Genomic DNA, 6,651 nt, shown 5'->3' on the forward strand with positions numbered 1-6,651 from the left:
GGGCTTGACTTCGAGGCTTAGCACGTGGGCTGTGCTTGCCAGTGGGAGCAGTAGGGTTCCGGGGCAGCAGGGTAGCGGTGTGGTTTGAGAGCAGGAGGACTGGGAGATGTCTGTGGAGGCAAGGGTTTGACAGCCTGGAGGTGAGGGGCGTTCAGAGGCAGGGGCTGGTGTAACGGTCTGTGCGTGAGACTGTGGTTGCGGAACAAACCCCACACTTTCCAGCTGTGCAGAAACGCCCAGGACAGTATTTCGGGCAGTCTCATGCTAGTCTCCTGTCACTTTCCAATGCCAAAAATCTGTGACTCCAGAAAGCAGGGGCAGTAGCTGCCCAGTGCCTGCCTCAAAACCCAACACAGAAATTTTAATTATATGTCTGTGAGTCTTTTTAAAGATTCTCTCTGTGGTTATTGGGCTTAGTGACACAGTCAGGTTTTAAAAAGGCCCAGGATGTGCGGCCTGAGGCGGATGTGGGCAGCACGTCCTGTCCTTGAGGTGGGGACTGGGTCCAGTGATGGGAAGGCAAGCAGCTGTGCTGGGCAGGGCCACGGGACAGAACATGTTTGGGCAGGAGGAGATAGACTATTCATCCCCAGGCCAGGGAGAACTAGAACATCAGTCATTTGGCCACACCTCAGGGCTGGGCATGCCACAGTTGCCCACCTGAGAGCCAGGCCATTTAAGATGTAGCGTGACACACGGCGGGACCCGGTCCCTCCCAGACAGGCAGCATTCAGGATCTTTGCTGGGTAATGGCCCCTGAATATCCACACCCCTGTGCCCTCCTCCCAACAGACACACACGTGCACACTCAGTGGACTTGGCGCTGCACAGACCACCCTGTTACGGGGCTGGGCAAAATCCTGATTTGAAGGTAGGTGTACTATAGTTAAGCAGGAAATAGGTGTGGGCTGTTGGCTGTCACAGGGTTTGGGATAGAGTGAAGGACGGTCTCTCAGACATGCTGTTTATGGCCCACTCCTCAAAGCATCAATTAAGTGCATCGGTCTCCACAGGAGGCTGACAGGTGGGTGCTGGGGTGCACTCAGGAAACACTGTCCACATGCCTGACATTGGCTTTATGTTGGATCCGGGGACTGAAGGAACAACCCACAAACCTGCCAGCTCCATGCGGGCACCAGGCTCTGTGGGCTCCTTTCCTCCTTCCCTTGCTGTCCTGCAGCCAAGGAACAAGCCCAGGGGTCACCTGGGGCTGGCTTAAGAGAGCCTTGCTCAAGTGAACTGACCCCAGTTCCAAACTTCCATCCTGTGGGCTTGTGGAACTGATAAACCACCCAGGAGTGCCAGCAGGAAATAGTCCACCCTGGCTGGTCCAGGCAAGCACTAGAAAGTGGGCAATTTTCAGGAAAATGGTAATTTTTATCAAAAATTAATGAAATTTCCTGGAGTGCATCATTAAAATAGACATTATTGAAAAGTAACTCCCTTCCTTTGCTGGATCTGCAGTGTTTCAGTGGTTGCTCCTTTGGATTAGGAAAGATATTTCTCAAAAGCAGGTGTTGAGGAATAGCATTTATTGGGACCTGGGAAAATGCCAGTAGTTGCTGGGCAGACTGACTGCCTCAGCCACAGAGACAGTGCTGCGGAGTGTGGACAGCTCTGGCCAACAGCGGGGCCTCTTGCTCACCAAGTACTTTCCCTCTGTGGCCCCAGTCTCCTCATCTGAGAATCAGTGACAAGAATACACGCATCTTTTCCTCATAGGGCCATGAAAGGGCTTTGTAAAGGCAGGGACCTTTGGATGGGAGGGGTGGCCATTCGTTAGGAGATAGAGGGGTGCTGACATCTAGTTTCCTAACTTGACTGATGTATGAACAGGTGGTGACATCCTGCCAGCACCAGCAGGAGGCCATGTCTGAACACCATAACCATAGAGGAGAAAAGGGAGACATCCGACTTTCTTTTTTTAAATAAAAGTATGGAATGAAAGAAAATACAACCAATGAAAACAAATCAGTTCAACTGAAAGGCATTTGGATGGCTTCAAGGTGCCTGCTTTTCGCCTGCCTGACTTAGCTGACACACTTAACCTTCTGGGCTGCAGTGTGCACGCCTGCAAAATTATCCTGTGCAGGGGGGTCTAATTAATGCTGTAAAAAGCCAAGTTTGTTACTCTAGTCAGTACTGGGTTATGGCCCAGAAAATGCTCCTAAAATATTATTCAGGAGCATTTCCTTTTCAGTGTACCTGCATCCCCAGCCTCTGCTTCCACATGTAACCAAGTGTGAAATCTCAAGCAGTCCGGGCTCTGAGAGGCAACCCCTCAGCAACGCCGGTGGGGTTGTCTCCCATGTTCTGAGCACTCTGTGCTCAAGAACAAAGCAAAAATGGACCCTTTCTTTATCAAAGTGCTACAGATCCCAGAACATTAGAGCTCAAAGGACAGAATCACTAAATCTGGTCTCCTCCTACTTTTGTATACATGCAGAAACAGAGCCCAGGGGTCCTGACTGTTGGTCTGGGGCTCTTTCCATTATAGTAAACCTTGACCATCTGATGCTGTAAAAAACTGCACAAAAACCAGGTTGAAATTTGCCAAAAATGCTTCAGAATTCAAGACAGGCACTCAAATACATAGCACAAAATGCCTATCACTGCTTCTCACCCCTCTGCTATTGTTTGATGGTTCACAGAGGGAATTTATGGGTTTTCCCAGTAAAACTGCTGTTGGCTGGGAAGTTCATTCCAGGGCACCTATCAGATTCAGATAAGACTGTGGGGGAGGTTTACTCCTTGCCCTGGCCTGTGTTCTGGGTCCCAGGGATCTGGGATATATCCTGCCAGGAATCTTCCCTCTGTGTAGGTTTTGGGAGGGACCACTGATATTTAGAACAAGGCTTCTGGGTAGTAAATTATTTCCTCCATCTGTAAAATCCTGGACAGGGAGTCTTAATTTTGGTGTCCCATAATTTCACCTTTGGGCATGTGGGGAAAGACTTCTGACTATGCTGCCTGCTCATGGTCTGGAGGCTTTATAAGAACACACACTCTTCCCATTCATTTTTTCCTGGTCACATCTAGTAATATTATTAATTCCTTTATTTCACAAATTTGAAAGCTAGTGCTTGTTGTATGCTAGTCACTATTTAGGTACTGGGGACAGTGGGGACACCAGCCCCTGTTCCCATGGAGCTTACAGTCTAGTGGGGAAGTCAGATAATTAGCAAGACAGCAAACAGATAAGATTGTTATATATGTAATAAGTGCTATGAAGGACATAAAGAGAGGGGTGGGGTTTGGAATAATGCAGGGAGTGCATGTGGAGTCGCTTATTTATGTTTTTAGCTTCATTCTGAAATAATTTTAGACTTAGAGACTAAGTTGCAAGAACAGCACAGAGACTTCACATACATCATTCACCCAACTTTTCTAATGTTAACATCTTATATGTTGTTGTTAGATGCAGTTGAGTTGGCTCTGACTCACAGTGACCCAATGTACAACCGAACAAAACGTCACCCAGTCCTGCGTTGTCTGCACGAACACTGACATATTTGAGTCCAGTTGAAAAACATTCTGTTCTGATCCATAGGGTTTTCATTGGCTAATTTTTGTAGTAGATAGCCAGGCCTTTATTCCTAGTCTGTCTTAGTCTGGAAGCTCCACTGAAACCTGTCCACTATGGGTAACCCTGCTGGTATTTGAAATACCAGTGGCAAAACTTTCAGTATCACAGCAAGCAAGCCACCACAGTATGACAAACTGACAGACGGGTGGTGGAACATCTTGTATAACCATAGAATAATTATCAAAACCAGGAAATTGACATTGGTATAATACTATGAATGAAACTACAGACTTTTCTAGAATTTCACTACTTTTCCCACTAATGTCTGTTTTTCTGCTCGAGGACTAAACCTAGAGTGCCACATTACATTAAATTGTCATATATCCTTAGTCTCCTCCAATCTGTGACAATTCCTCAGTTTTTCCTTGTCTTTCATGACCTTGACACTTTTGAAGAGCACTGGTCAGTAATTTTGTAGAATGTTCCTCAATTTGGGTTTGTCTGATGTCAGCTGATGTCTAACTCAAGGTTAGATTAAGGTCTGGAGAAGGGTTCTGGAGAATGCCACAATAAGTGATGTGTCTTTCTCAGTGCATGAAGTTGGGCAACATGATGTCACTATATACTATTATTGGTGATGTTAACTTTGATCCCTTGGTTAAGTTGGTGTCTGCATGGCTTCTCCACTGTAAAGACACCATTTTTCCTTTTGCAAATAATAAGTTTTCCTGAGGGAGATACTTTGAGATCATGCACATATCTTGTTTCTCCTCAAACTTTTGTCCACTAATTTTAGCATCTATTCGTAGATCTTGCCTGCATCAATTATTACTATAGTATTTGCAATACTGATTTTCTATTTTCTTCATTCCTCCTACATTTAGTAAATGAAATTCTTTTGTAAGAGAGACTTGTTCCTTCTTCTTCAATTATTCAATTATTTTTTAAAGCCATTAGGGATCTTGGATATTTATTTTAGCCAAAGGGTTATAATCCAATATTATTAATATTTATTTCATTGCTCAAATAGTTTCAGCTTTGGCCACTGGGAGCTCCTTCAGGTTGGCCCCTGTATTCTTTGGACATGCCCCCCTGATTTTCTTTTTTCTAGCACTTCCTTGTTTTCTGATACCACAAGATGCTCCAGGATCATCTTGTAATTTCCCATTCCCATCCCTGGAATCACTCACTTCTTCAAGGAGCTCGGGTTCCTTTTATTGAAGAATGTAGAATTTAGAAACTGAGGTCTGGGTACTAGATGTGCTCATTGCTACTGGGGTGTCACTGCTTCTAGGCCCTCTCAGCGGACACAGCCAGGGAATATATGTGTATACACTGACCCATACACAGCAATGATTGTGAGGATGGCACAGGATCGGACAGTGTTTCATTTTGTTAATATGTAAGGTCACTATGAGTCGGAGCCAACTCAACAGAACCTAACAACACAGTAACTCACACAAAAACACACATCTGTATTTACGTCTATATCTTATCTATCTATCTAGATACGTATTTTTAAAAACAAGGGTTCATACTGATACCTCTGATTCTATCCCAGGGTTATACTTGGAAAATCCTCTGAGTAAGACACTAAGATCATATCTGGACATTCTCAGGCATCGCTGGCAGGAATGCAAACTGGTATAATTCCTATTGTGGAATTCAGCAATAATAATAATAGCAAAATTATAAATGCTTTGACCCAGAAATCCCACTTCTAAGAAACTGTCCCTAAGACACCCTCACAGAATATATATATATATATATATAAATGCGTGTAAGAGGCTATTCAGTGCATCACAATTTTATAATTTTTGCAGCGGAAGACAACAGCTCAAATGTCCATGAATAGGAGACAGGTTGAATAAAATGTTGTACATCTTCACAGGGAAGTGTATGCAGGCAGAAGGAACAGAAGCCAGGGCCCTGCAATGGGAGAGGCCTGTGTGTTCGAGAAACAAGGGAGGCTAGTGAGGCTGGAATCCAGTGGTCAGCGGGTTAAGGTGGACAAGATGAGGCTGGAGTAATAGGCAAGGCTGCTCATCTGTAAGAAACTTTCTCAGCACAGTGATTCAAAGAAGCCCCATAACCTAGGAAGACTTAATAAAGTCCACTGTTGCTGATGCTGGCAGTCTGTGACCCCGTAACATGTGTTGGAAGCTGCTTGGGCCATGGCATACCTGTAGCGTTTCCTATAACCAACTGGGACCCCTGACAGAAGCTCCATAGAGACGCGCTGGCTGGCCAGGAAATGGCCCTGCAGTAAGGACAGACAAGGCCACCCTCTGCTCCACAGGCACCTTATTTCCACAAGATCTTGCCTGGGGAAGCAAAGAGTTTACTTTTTAAACTGTCTTAATGTGGCTCCCAGGACAATCATGGGACACTGGACCTTCTCCTCTAGTCTCTGATAAAACAAGCCCTGAATCCCGTGTTTGTAGGAAAGGCTCACTTTGGACAGGAGGACGGCTGCCATCTACACCCTGCCTGTCCATGTCTGAGGCCCTGTGCTCACCACTCACAGGCTAAACCTCCAGATGCCAAGCCCTGCATCCATCAGCCCAACACCAACAAAGGCTTCAGCTATTTTTGTGCCCTGGACAAAATTTAGAGTCACCCAGACAACCTAAATCTGTCTTCTTTTTGACCAAAAACCAAGGCTTCAAAAGACACCTTCCTCCTCCAGTCCAGAGCAGCTGTTAAGAGAACGGAACCTTCCTGACCTTGTCTGACCCATCCTTCCTCCCCTCACACCCTTCCCCAGCCCATGGGGCCCACGGAGGAGCCTAACTTCACTCTGCGGTCCAGGTTCTCTGTGGTCTGACCCCAGCCATGTGCCTTCTGGCTATAAACACCCCCCACCCCAGATTCTCTCCTCGAAGCTATTGCCTCCTGGGTTGTCCCCCACCCTGCCATGTCCCACACCCCACCATGTCTCCCACCATGCCATGGCCCCCCCACTATGTCCCTCACCCCGCCATGTCCCCCACCCCACTATGTCTCCCTCCCCATGTCCCCCTCCTCACCATGTACCCCCCCTGCAATGCTCCCCGTCCCCATCATGTCCCTCACCCCATCACATCTCCCACCATACCATGTCCCCCGCCCCACCATGTCCCCCT

The 6,651-nt window shown here is 46.6% G+C and overlaps 1 protein-coding gene across 1 annotated transcript in view; it reads right to left on the minus strand.

Moving 5' to 3' along the window:
* Positions 1 to 6,651, minus strand: part of LOC101340527 (bone morphogenetic protein 8B) — a gene marked incomplete at its 5' end in the record, with an annotated part of 35,129 nt that overhangs the window by 19,646 nt on the left and 8,832 nt on the right. The window lies entirely within an intron of this gene.

The sequence above is a fragment of the Trichechus manatus genome, unplaced genomic scaffold, assembly GCF_000243295.1.
Source record: "Trichechus manatus latirostris isolate Lorelei unplaced genomic scaffold, TriManLat1.0 scaffold00015, whole genome shotgun sequence".
NCBI classification, from domain to species: Eukaryota; Metazoa; Chordata; class Mammalia; order Sirenia; family Trichechidae; genus Trichechus; species Trichechus manatus.